The sequence below is a fragment of the Hemicordylus capensis genome, chromosome 5 (assembly GCF_027244095.1).
Source record: "Hemicordylus capensis ecotype Gifberg chromosome 5, rHemCap1.1.pri, whole genome shotgun sequence".
NCBI classification, from domain to species: domain Eukaryota; kingdom Metazoa; phylum Chordata; class Lepidosauria; order Squamata; family Cordylidae; genus Hemicordylus; species Hemicordylus capensis.
In genome coordinates, this window is record NC_069661.1 from 13,321,882 (window position 1) to 13,334,318 (window position 12,437).

The window sequence follows — 12,437 nt, forward strand, 5'->3', positions numbered from 1 at the left end:
AGGCATGGTTCTCTTTATTTAGCAGGGGGAGAGCATCTGGCCTTATCCATCCTCAGCACAGCATTCCTCCAGTGGCTGTTGCTGGTGTCTATCTTATGTTCCTTTCCAAGATTGTGAGCCCTTTGTGGACAGGGAGACATTTTATTTATTTATATCTATGTAAACTGCTTTGGGAACTTTTGTTGAAGAGCAGTATATAAATATTCATAGTCATGGTCACTCACATGCACTGGCTACAATCCAGACTAACAACGTGTTGGTGCACAAGAGTGTGTGTGATTTCCAACCATCCCCTTTCCTCTGCAGCCCTCTCTGACTGCCCCCCACAAAAAGGGCTTTCTAAATTTTTGAAAAATATATCCAGCCCTGAGGGACATATTTTCAGGAGGCACAGGCACTCAAAAATGCTGATGTGCTAGTGAAATATTAATCTAGATATCAGCTACTATTTTTAAACATACCAGCAATAGCATTCATGACTATACATATGACTATTTCATACTATATTATATTTTTATTTTCTATTAACCGAAGATTCTGTAACCTTCCAAGACAAAGAGGCAAGATGATTGGGTTCTTTGCATCTATACATACCCATGCAGCTTTCTGAGCATACGATATAATCTGGAATGGGCACATACATTTTATATTCCACTTAAGTCTCAACATCATTGCCATATTACATTTAAGAAGGCCATACACATCCAAACAACCCAAATCCAGCAAATCTAATTCACTTGTAAGTTGTGAATATAGAAAATATTGATTTCCCCTCCTGATAATTAACGTATTATAATTATTATATATTGCTTTTCAACAAAAGCTCTCAAAGTGATTGAGAATTTGCCACAGCTTCCATACCAGACTGCCTGGAATACTGTCAATAAAGAAAACCACCATGTAAAAATATGATGAAAAGCAGGATATAAATCCAGGAAATAAAGGTCTGATTTATTTATAATGATTAAATCTGGTTTTTAAATATAGTTTTGCTCAATGTAGAAGGAAAATCTTAAAACTCCTATAATTTTATAAATCTTAAGTATTTGGTGATTGGTTATTAAAGTCAGTGTAGCGAATAGTGGATTTAAGCACAGCCTTTGTCTCAGAGCAAGTCCACTTGGGAAAGAAAAATGCTGATTCATTCCCTCCATGTTTGCTCAACAAAGGCTATTCCTTTAAAACTTAGCCATTTCTTGGTAATTGCTGCCACCACACCTTCACAGGGAGTTTAATCCCTCCCTGGTGTGGGTGAAATTCCAGCGGAAATCTCCTTTGTTTACCGATCAAAAAATACAGAAAACCTTCCATGTGCAATCAACACGTGAAGAGCAAACTTGGTAGGTCGCTGAACAATTAACATTGAGTCATGTTTGCACCAGAGTAAAACCTCTTTCTCCTGAGATAAAAATCCACTCAGAGGCAGGTGAAATATAAAGAACAAAAAGATAAAAATTTGTTCAAAATACTACAGACTGCTTCAATCTGAGGCTCTCTCAGCCTTGAGTTACAGGTAAAAAGAAATACTCAGTATTTTACAAAATTACTTCCAAAGAATACCCCAGCTGTTATTTGGAGTGGCACGCTTTAAAAATCGTGGTTACCTAGTTGCAAGGAAAATTCAAAAAAGCTCCCCCAGTTGCAAGGAACCTTTAAAAGCACCTTTACAGGGTACAGAGACTTCTACAGCCCCCTGGTTGGATAGAAAAGGGCTCAGGTTAGAGTTTCCTAGAAGGTTACGTTACAAAATAAAACACAATAGACCAGGTGTAAGGATTTGCAAAACACAAAAGGAAAGTAAATCTTCTAACACAGGCTAGCTGTCACACTATTCCCTGTCTAAGTCTTTCCGAAGCCAAAAGCCCTTGGCTTCCTTTCTCCATGAACTCACCCCAAACTCCAGGAGAGAATTCAAGCTTCCTGCAATCCTGTCTCTCAAGGATCTGCAAATGTCCTTCTATGAGAGGAGTCTCCAGGCTGGCTGTCGGCCAAGAGGCAGCAAGACTTCATTTCTGGTCTCGCGGAGCCTATTCCCCATCTTCTCTCATTATCCTCCTGGCTCCTTCTGAAAACAAAGACCCCCTTAACTTCCTGCCACCAGGCCCTCTAGGTCCTGGTCACCATGTGCTGAGTGGATGATTCCCAGACGTCAATGCCTGACAGACAAGACAGGGTTTTCTTCTGGTTCACTAGGGTAAGGGAGGGGCCAACTGCTACAGTCAGGAAATGGCACATCTTCCCTAAATGCCTGCCTGGAGGTGGTAATGGGCTGGATAAGGGATAACAAACTGACATTGAATCCAAATAAGACAGAGGTACTGACTGTTGGGGATCGGGACCTGAGAGATGGTTTAGATCTGCCTGTTCTGGATGGGGTTATACTCCCCCTGAAAGATCAGGTACATAGCTTAGGAGTACTCCTGGACACAAAGTTCTCCCTGATTTTCTCAGGTTGTGGCAGTGGCCAGGAGCGCTTTTGATCAGCTTCAGCTGATATTTGTTTGTTTATTTGTTTGTTGGTTTAAAATGTTTTTATACCACCCCAAACTTACGTCTCTGGGTGGTTTACAACAAGATAAAAAGAAAAGTAAAGCATTAATTAAAAACAAAATCAATAAATTTAATAACAAGAAATTTAAAACACAATTTAAAATTTTAAAACAATATTCTAAAAACATTAAAACTATCAAAACAATATCAGTTAAAAGCCTGGGTGAACAGATGCATCTTTAAAGACTTTTTAAAAGTTGTCAGAGATGGGGAGGCTCTTATTTCACTAGGGAGCGTATTCCAAAGCCTCGGGGCAGCAACGGAGAAGGCCCGTTCCTGAGCAGCCACCAGACGAGCCGGTGGCAAATGCAGACGGACCTCTCCTGATGATCTCAATGGGCGGTGGGGTTCATGATATGTCAGCCACATGCAGGAAAATGACCTCAAAACAGTGGTACATATGCTGGTAACCGCCAGGCTTGACTACTGTAATGTACTCTATGTGGGGCTGCCTTTGTATGTAGTGCAGAAAACACAACTGGTACAGAATGTGGCAACCAGAATGGTCTCCAGGACAACACAAAGGGACCACATAACACCGATTTTAAAAGAACTGCACTGGCTGCCGATATGTTTCTGGGCAAAATACAAAGTGTTGGTTATTACGTATAAAGCCCTTAACGGCTTGGGCCCAGGGTTTTTAATTGAGTGCTTTCTTTGTCATGAACTCTACTGCTTGTTAAGATCTTCTGGAGAAATCCAGTTATGGTTGCTGCTGGCTCATCTGGCGGCGACCTGGAACCGGGCTTTCTCTGTGGCTTTGTAATATGCTCCCTGCTGAGATAGAAGCACATCCTTCTCTGTTTTCAGGAAGACCCTCAAGACCAGTGTTCTCTCTAATTTTTTTCATCTATGTGCGGAATGAGTTTTTTCTGGGAGGCAGTATCAAGGCAGTGTGTGCGCACATGCATTCAGAGTGGGGCCTTCATAATTCAACCTGAGCATGATCTAAAATTAACTGAGCAGACATCAGAAAATGTGTGAGCATATGCACGCCTTAGATGGAAGAGTGCTCAAGACTCACCTATTCTCTTAATTGTAATAATCTGGTTTAATAACAGCTTTATGTGATTGTTTTTATTGTGTTTCATGGTTTTTAATCAGTGGCTGTTTATATAAATTGTTTCAAACTTTGTACACCGCCTAGGGATGTACATATCAGGCGGTCTAAAAATGAGATAAACTAGCTGATTTAGCATCTGCGCCCCAGTTCTCCCTCTCTCTCCCCTCATCTTCATTTCATCTTCAGCCCTAGTCCATTCTCCCCCACCACCCTTCAGCCCCAGTCTGCTTTCCCTCAATGCCCGCCTGCCAGCGCTCTCCCTCCCCTCCAGAAAGCTTTGCCACGGCTTTCCCTCCCCGCCAGCCAGCATGGCCATCGTCCGCCTGTCCCTGCTGCTATCCAGCAGCTGCCTGCACACTCTTGTGAGAGCTGCCACACATGGGATTGGCAATGTGTATGCCAGAGAGAGCAAGCGCGCCTGCGCACGCTAACCATGTTCAGATGGTGAGAAAACTGGAATGTAACTGTACAGTTTATATTTGATCTTGGTTGGATCCAAAGTTGCCTAGCATGAGCTGAAAAACACTTGCACTCAAGTAAGCTGCCTCCCTTTCCTGCCACTTCCTCCTCCTCACACAATCTTTCCAGGACCCATCACAAGCCATTCCAGAAGGGCCCCAGATCTCATTTTCAGAGGATGGACATGTCTGCAGTGAGACAGGAGAAAGCCTCATTCTCTGGATCCACCCAATGTATCTGCCACTGTTGGTGACTACTATTTATGAGTAAACACTAATGCAAATCTAACGTTATCACTATTTGTGAAGAGCTTTAGAGGGCATATGGAAGACAGAACTGCAAATCATTAACCAATCTGACAGCACTTTTCAGCACTGATCAAGACACATTTGTCTTCTGGCTTCAGTATTTTTATGATACCATGTCAGAATTCTCCCCTCCCCACCCAAAAAAAGAGCCTTGATTTTTAAAGAAATATTAAGGCAGACATTTAAACATTCTAATGTCATATGTACCTCTGTTACATACATCAGGGGTTACCTCCACTGGATGGCTAAGGGCCAGAACTTAAAACTATATGCACAAGCAGAAGGTACTTCCACACACAAGGGCCTCCCAATTCCCCCAAGCTGCATCCCGCCACCATGCTGTACTGCAAGCTGCTCTGGAGTCCACCACCAACCCTCAGGAGTGGTTTTTCAGGGAGTGAGAAGGTCTGCAGCACAAAGCAGAGGCCAAAAAAGTCACAGTTTGCATGCAGAGCTCCAAATAGCTGTGCCTGGATCTCAGTACCTTGGGGGCTAGGAGAAAGATAAGAGGTATTTTGTCCCTCAGTCAGAATTATAAATCTTTATCTGGAACACTCTGCTTTAATGTTGTAAGTTATCTTCTTTCCCTGCTTTTATTTATTTTTATTTTTTTTATTTTTGCATTTATATAGCGGTATACAGTGTGACACTCCAGCAGTAGAAACCAACAATCAACACCACACCTCACTTCAAAGTATTTGCTAAGAACAGAATAAATCATACGAAGTCTAACCAAATTCTAAGTAGGTTAGAGTAGTAAAATAATTACCAAACCCATTCTACTGCTTTTTTGCTTAGAACTGTTTGCCAAACATGCAAAAGTTACATATGTGAAATAACTATAATTCTTGCCAATGGCTGGGATCCAAAGAGCTTCTTAGACACACCCAAGGGCTTGTGAGGGCCTACTAAGGTTTGTTTTAACTGCTTTTTCTCTGAAGAGCAAGATCACAAACTGCTTTTCAAACCTTCAGTTTCAAATTAAGTTTGCTATGTCGCACAGTAGGTTGCTTTGAGAAAATGGAATCTAAAAACACCTTGAGTGCATAGAACTAATTGAGTGTTTCTTTGGATCACATTAAAACTGCCTGATACAGAGTGAAACCATTGGTTCATCTACCTGTTTTGTCTACACTGACTGGCAGCAACTTGCTAGTTTTCAGATAGGAATTTTCCAGCCCTACTTGGGAGATGCCTAGGATTGAACCTCACACATTCTGCATGCAAAACATGTGTTTTATTACTGAGCTATGCCCACCCCTCCCCACATGGCCAGTGCCTGTAGAGTTTTGGCTTCCTCTGCTGTTTCAAATAACATCTTGCTGGTTTGGTTCTACATGTTGAAAATTCTGGTATGCGACACAGATGGCTGGAATCCACTTCTAAGTCCCACCCCCACCATTCCCACTTCACCCCTCAAAAGCTACCAAAGGTAAAAGGGACCTTTTGGAGCATGATGGAGTGCAAGGCACTTTAGCTAAAAGGAGAAGTTGATAACCCTTCTTTCTATACATGCACAAAAGTGCTTTAGGTCTGTACAAAGGCCTCTTTGGATTTTTGGAGAGGTGTGCTGGGCTGCTATCATCAAAAACAAAAAACATAAAATCTTTTATTGCTAAATATCAGATTCACATTTCAAATGTGCTGAATGTGACAGTATCATCTCAATAGTAAAATATAGTAGAAGCTTCCTGTCAAACTGAGATTAACTGGACCTTGAAATGGATATCTCATTACCTGCTCCAACCCTTACAGTATAGCTTTTAGGTGTATATTTGGCAAAAACTTTCCACATTTTAGAAGGAGAGTGTGATTTGGTTCAAAGGAACAGTTTTCCCAACCTGATCAGAACAGGATATAAGGATGACAGACATCTGACATTATTTGGCAATTGTTGCCATTTTTTAAACTGGCCACTTGGGCGATGAGTGGATTTCTATTTGTGATCAAAATTACCAAAGGGGGGATTGGAGAGAGAAATCCTGCTATAATGTCAGCTTTAACAGCTGTAATAAGATATTGAGCACACGTGCACTTTTGAAATATTATTGTATTTTGTATGAGTGTACTAGATACCATAATTTCATCAGCAATATTTATGCATACATGAACACAGACAAGTATATTGCAATGCATTATTTGGACAGGAACAGATTCCAGACTATTATTATTACATTTATATCTCGCTCTTCCTCCAAGGAGTTTTGTGTGTGGTTTTGTTGTATTGAGTGGCCGTTGGCTGTAATAAACTACTACTACTACTACTACCTCCAAGGAGCCCAGAGCGGTGTACTACATACTTGAGTTTCTTTTTCACAACAACCCTGTGAAGTAGGTTAGGCTGAGAGAGAAGTGACTGGCCCAGAGTCACCCAGCTAGTTTCATGGCTGAATGGGGATTTGAACTCGGGTCTCCCCAGTCCTAATCCAGCACTGTTACCACTACACCACTAGGCTATCTTGCATTCACTGTGAATCAGTACATGACAAGAATCCTGAATTTGTGTAAGAGTAGTCCAGTTAGGTTGTCATCCTGTGTTATTCTGATTCTAGTCGCATGCTAACAGAGGTAGAAGGAGGTTTCTTCATATGCGAGGACCATCACTGGTCACCCCAGTAGAAGATACACAATAGGCTGTTGCAAAACATCTGTCCTTGGGAGATTTTGTTCAGTTGGTCTATCTTACAAGAATATCATCTCTTCATTCACAGATAATCACACACTACTGTTGTGATCATACATCAGTATGGCATACTGTTTGATGCTTAAGACACTGCTTGAGCACCCTGCTCTCAACACTGAAAGTGAGTTGTACAAAGCCTAGGAAAACTGAAGTGTCCTAAGTGATGATTTCCCCAGCAAATGAATGCACAAAACAGCAGCAAGGTCTTGTTCTTTCTGTTATTTAATGGATTTATATTCCACCTTTCCTGAAATATCACTTCAAGCCAGCTTACAATGTATACAAAATCCACACATATCCCCATAAAACAAAAACCACTAAAAATATTTAAATGGTTAAGACATTAAAAAAATAATGATCTTGATGGTATAACACATTTAGAGGCCAAACAATAAAAATAGCTTCAACTTCAGTTTAAAACTGGAAGAAAAAAGGAGCAGTAAATCTCTCTAGGGAAAGCACTCCCTAGCCCTGGAACCATCACTGAATAGGTCCTGTCCTTTGAGCCCACCGAGTGGATCTCACTCAGAGATGAGCCCACAAGGCATCACAAGACCCAGGCAAGTTCAAACTGGAGCTAACAATCCCCAAGGTAAACTGGCCCCAGACTATTTAGGGCATTAAAGGCCAGAGCCTGAATGTTACTTGGCAGTCAGTGCAGTTGATATAGAAAAGGTTTTATATGAGCCACTGGCTCCCCCACCCCACCAGTTGCAGTTTCTGGATTATCTTCAAAGACAGCTGTGTGTAGAGTGCATTGCAATAGTCTAGTCTGGATGAATCAAAAAGCAAGAGTTACTGAAGCCAGGACCACCTTGTCCAGGTAGGGCTTCAGTTGCCACATCAGGAAAAAGTGGGTTAAGCACTCTGGACTACAATTCTTCAATGAATTTCACAGCAATATCATGAAGAACAATTTATCCAAAGTTTTTCCCAGTAGCAAAGCCTACCCACAGTTATTCAACGGATATCTGAAAAGAACAAAATGATGATTACAACATCAGAATAATTGGTTATGCTGTGCTGAGGGAGACATTTTACGGCTCAAACCTGTGTCCCCTTCTCTCACATACTTTTCTTCAGGTTGTCTTTGTGTTACACATCCTGGACACCATCACTTTGCTCAATTGCTGGAGCCTGTTCGGTATATATGGCAGGAAAACCAGTTCAGAATGCTGCTGCAATGTTTGAATAGTACCAGTGTTTAGCATATTAATTAAAGTAGAACTGTCAACTACATTGTCAGAAAGCCACAGGCCACAGTCCATCACTACTACACCAATGTATAACCAGGTTTAAATTTGTTATTGATATTTATACTGGTATAAAGAAATCATCTATTCAAATATCTATGGTGCTTTTGACATCAGAGGCAACAGAGGTATTTAACTCCAGGTTCGATTAAACAGAAAAGAGTATGTTTCTTTAAATACCAGTAGCTTGGCTGAGCTACAGCTACCACACAGACCTCATTAGAATAGCCTTGCTAAATAAAACTGAAGGTCTAGCATCCCGTTTCCCATAGAGGCCAACCAAGGAAATCCAGAAACAGGGTATGGAAGGCAACATCTCTCCCCAGGAGTTTCCTTAGAAAAAATTCTTGGCTCTAAATTCAGTTTTTCACACTATCCCTTGAGGGAATTTGAATGCAATTCAGAGGGTGTTGAAAAGAAGGATTTTCCTCATTAAATACTGTGAGCATTACTCTCTAATTAGAGAATGACTGGAGATGAACCATTAAGGTCCAATTTTAATTTAACTTTTCCCATAGCCAGTCCTACCTTTTAAAGCCCCAAAGTTCTCACAGCATTTTCACCTTATTTGGTGCTACGTCTGCCACCAAGCAAAGTAGTGGCATGTGCCCCAATGTGTAATAAAAATGCTCAGACACAAACTATCAAAATGCAGCATTCCGAGGAGTACATTTCATTCACTTCTGTGTTTAAAGCTGAATTAACCAGTCAATAACAAAATACTATTTAGAGTGGGGGGGAACTACCACAACACATTTAACTCAGCTGTCTTACCATTTACTACAGCCTTGTTTAGCATTTTTGCCTAGAACAAGTAAACCAGGTAGCAAAGCTTTTGCAACCTGAAATACAATAAATACTTTTTTCCCTCTTTTAGGTTGCCAAGGTACAACAATTGATCTCCATTGGCAGACCAAATAGTAAATGTGTGTGGATTAGTAACCCGTGGACTAGTTCACGAGGCTACCTCTTTAGGAAAGCATTTTTGCTCCATTTCTACAGGGAGGGGCTGGCTTCTCATATCTCTAGTTCTGAGTTTGAATGCTATGAGGAACACACAACACTTTTTAAAATGAGCAATGATTCATGACATCACCATTGCTGAAAGATCTATTAACAGAGTCTTAGGAATCAAAGGGATCAGAAGGTCATGAATTCTTATCCTAGCGGGATCTAAAAAGATGCACAACATCAAGGTGCCTCCAGAGCAGAAGAGTGCAAGTGATTTACCCAGTGACTAGGCCACATGCAACAGAAGGTAAGCTTCATCTAGGGGAAAAACCTCTCTATGGCCCCCAATATGACACTATATATCACTTTGAGCAATTAATGCAGTTAATTGCTGGTAGTGATCAGAAAAGCGCTTATGTATGGGGCTCCTATTTGAAAAATATACCATAGTAGTTATCATCACTGTGAGGTATGGGAGAGAACGTAATCAACTCTAGTGCTCTATAGTTTCTATAACAATAGAAAAATATATATGCAAGTAATATCTACTGATACAGCACTCCTCCCACTAGCTTTAATTCCATTACAGGAACAATTTTCTAATTACTGCCAGTGGTAATTTTAGTACTTTTACGTGAAATAACTTCCCTGATTTTCAGAACCAGTAAACAAACATACTGCCAGTGGTATCAACTTCTGTACTAAAGCCTTACTCCTACATCACAAATATTAACGAGAGTCTCATGACTACTGATACCAGGAATTAAATTACATAGATCTTGTAAGACAGTTGAGTAGTGGGGAAGTAATCAGGAACCAAGATTTAGTGCCTCTTCCCTAGCATGAGAGAAACTGAAAATAGTAAACACACGTTTTCAAACTTAGATGGGATGCCCCTTCATCATGGGAGAGCAAGAAGTCATCTTTCACTACATGACTGGCAATGATTTCAAAAAGAGGAAGAACAAAAAGTAGACCAGACGACGCACGAAGGATCTGATGTGCCACCAGATGTTCCAGTTTCTTAGATTGCATTGTCAAGGCCCTCTGTGGAATACACAGCAAAAGATATGGGTTCATTTTAAATACAAGGCATTTTTACACAGTAATAATGCTAAGATTGCTATCTCTAGATATTTTCCCCAAATTCAGGCTCCTCACTTTGGGCTCATTCACATGGACTGCAAATCTTAGGTGTCTTGAAACCCTATCCTAATCATTAGGACTTTGAATCAATTCAATACTTATCAACTAAGGTAAAGTTGTGCCCTCGAGCCAGTGTCGATTCCTGGCAACCACAGAGCCATGTGGTTTTCTTTGGTAGAATACAGAAGGGTAGAATACATTACCATTGCCTCCTCCCACAAAAGTGAGATGATGTCTTTCAGAACCTTCCTATACTGCTGCCGCCCGATATAGGTGTTTCCCATAGTCTGGGAAACATACCAGTGGAGATTCGAACCAGCAACCTCTTGCTCACTAGGCAAGTCATTTCCCTACTGCACCTAATGCCATTAGTTGGCTCTTACTATCAACTACTTGAATGTAATTTTACCCATATGAGGCACTGACCATGGTGCTATATATACCAATATGCCTAGAGGCCAAGAAAAAAAAAATGTTGATCATAACAAATGCCCATCCTCACTTCTGAACTGCTCCAGATTGAATTTATACCTCTATTATAGAAACAAGATCACAGCTGAAGTAAAATGAGGACTTATCTCAAAGCAATTGTTTTTTACTGTACACCGCCCAGAGGCGCATGTTTTGGGTGGTATAAAAATATGTTAAATAAATAAATAAATGGGAGAGTGCCGGGGTGGGTGGGTGTGGAACCAAGGTATCAGAATAGAGATTTGGGTTAAACAGGAAATGACATGTTTCAGGTCATCCCTTCTACGCTGTTGTTCTTTACACACTCACTCTTAAGAAAGAGTAAGGCTATGATACTGAAGTGAAGGAATTCATCATTTAATTATACCTCACTCCCAACTGAAACAAAGCCCAAGCACATGTAACTTCATTGCCTCATTTTATCCCCTTAGACGTGTCTCTCACCACAACCCCCAACAGTCTCCTCCTCAGGCAAATCTTTGACTGTCATTGCCTCATGGGAGAGACCTGTTTTTAAAAAAACTTACATTGTGAAGTGCCACTAATACCGATGATGCTATATATATTACAACAAAGCAGCAATAATTTAAATCCTCCTTCTGTCACTGTAGAAGAAGGGAGGTATATATGTATAAATACAAAAGAACACTATACAAGACAGGATACCAACTTCCTATTTTGAAACCTGTTATCTACTGCCAGTTACACAAATGGTGAGCCAGAACCAAAAGGGCAAGTTTCAGAACCTTGTTGAGACATTGCCATGGACTACTGGCAATTGATTATAGTGACAATGAAGCATAAAAGATTGCTGTGTTTCACTTCCGGGTCAGAACTGGAAACCAACATGTAAACAAATAAAAATAAATGCAATAGCAAGTCCCGCAGTGAAATGCTTAGGAAGAACCAGCATCAGTTAAGCTTGTGCACAAACAAGTCTCACCTTGGAAATTACTTGATGTAGTAAAAGGCTGATGACAGTGACAATGTCAAATGGTAGCAGATTTTCATCAAAGTTAGGAACATAGGAAGCTGCCATATACTGAGTCAGACCATTGGTCTATCTAGCTCAGTATTGTCTTCACAGACTGGCAGTGGCTTCTCCAAGGTTGCAGGTAGGAATCTCTCTCAGCCCTATCTTGGAGAAGCCAGGGAGGGAACTTGGAGCCTAGATGCTCTTCCCAGAGCAGCTCCATCCCCTGAGGGGAATATCTTACAGTGCTCACACTTCTAGTCTCCCTTTCAAATGCAACCAGGGCAGACCCTGCTTAGCTAAGGGGACAAACTGGTGCCTTACTACAAAATGGTGTATGTTCTCACCTTTAGTTCACAGCAACCATTCCACTCAACATCCTAGAGGATGTTAGTGACAGCTAGATCTCCCAGCTCAGCTATTCCAGATGCTTCGTTGTTTTGAAAGAAAGAGCAGCAAAACTGAACTACTAGACCTTGATATCATTCCATTTTCTGTCTTCACTATTTTCTCCCAGCTGTCTCCCACTATTTTCTTTCCACAGCAAGCCTCAGGCCTATAAGATAGGATCTGAACTTCC

At 41.0% G+C, this 12,437-nt stretch overlaps 1 protein-coding gene across 12 annotated transcripts in view; it reads right to left on the minus strand.

The window, feature by feature from the left end:
* RUFY3 (RUN and FYVE domain containing 3) overlaps nucleotides 1-12,437 on the minus strand; it is a 93,456-nt gene that overhangs the window by 65,652 nt on the left and 15,367 nt on the right. The gene's annotated exons all lie outside the window — the stretch shown is intronic.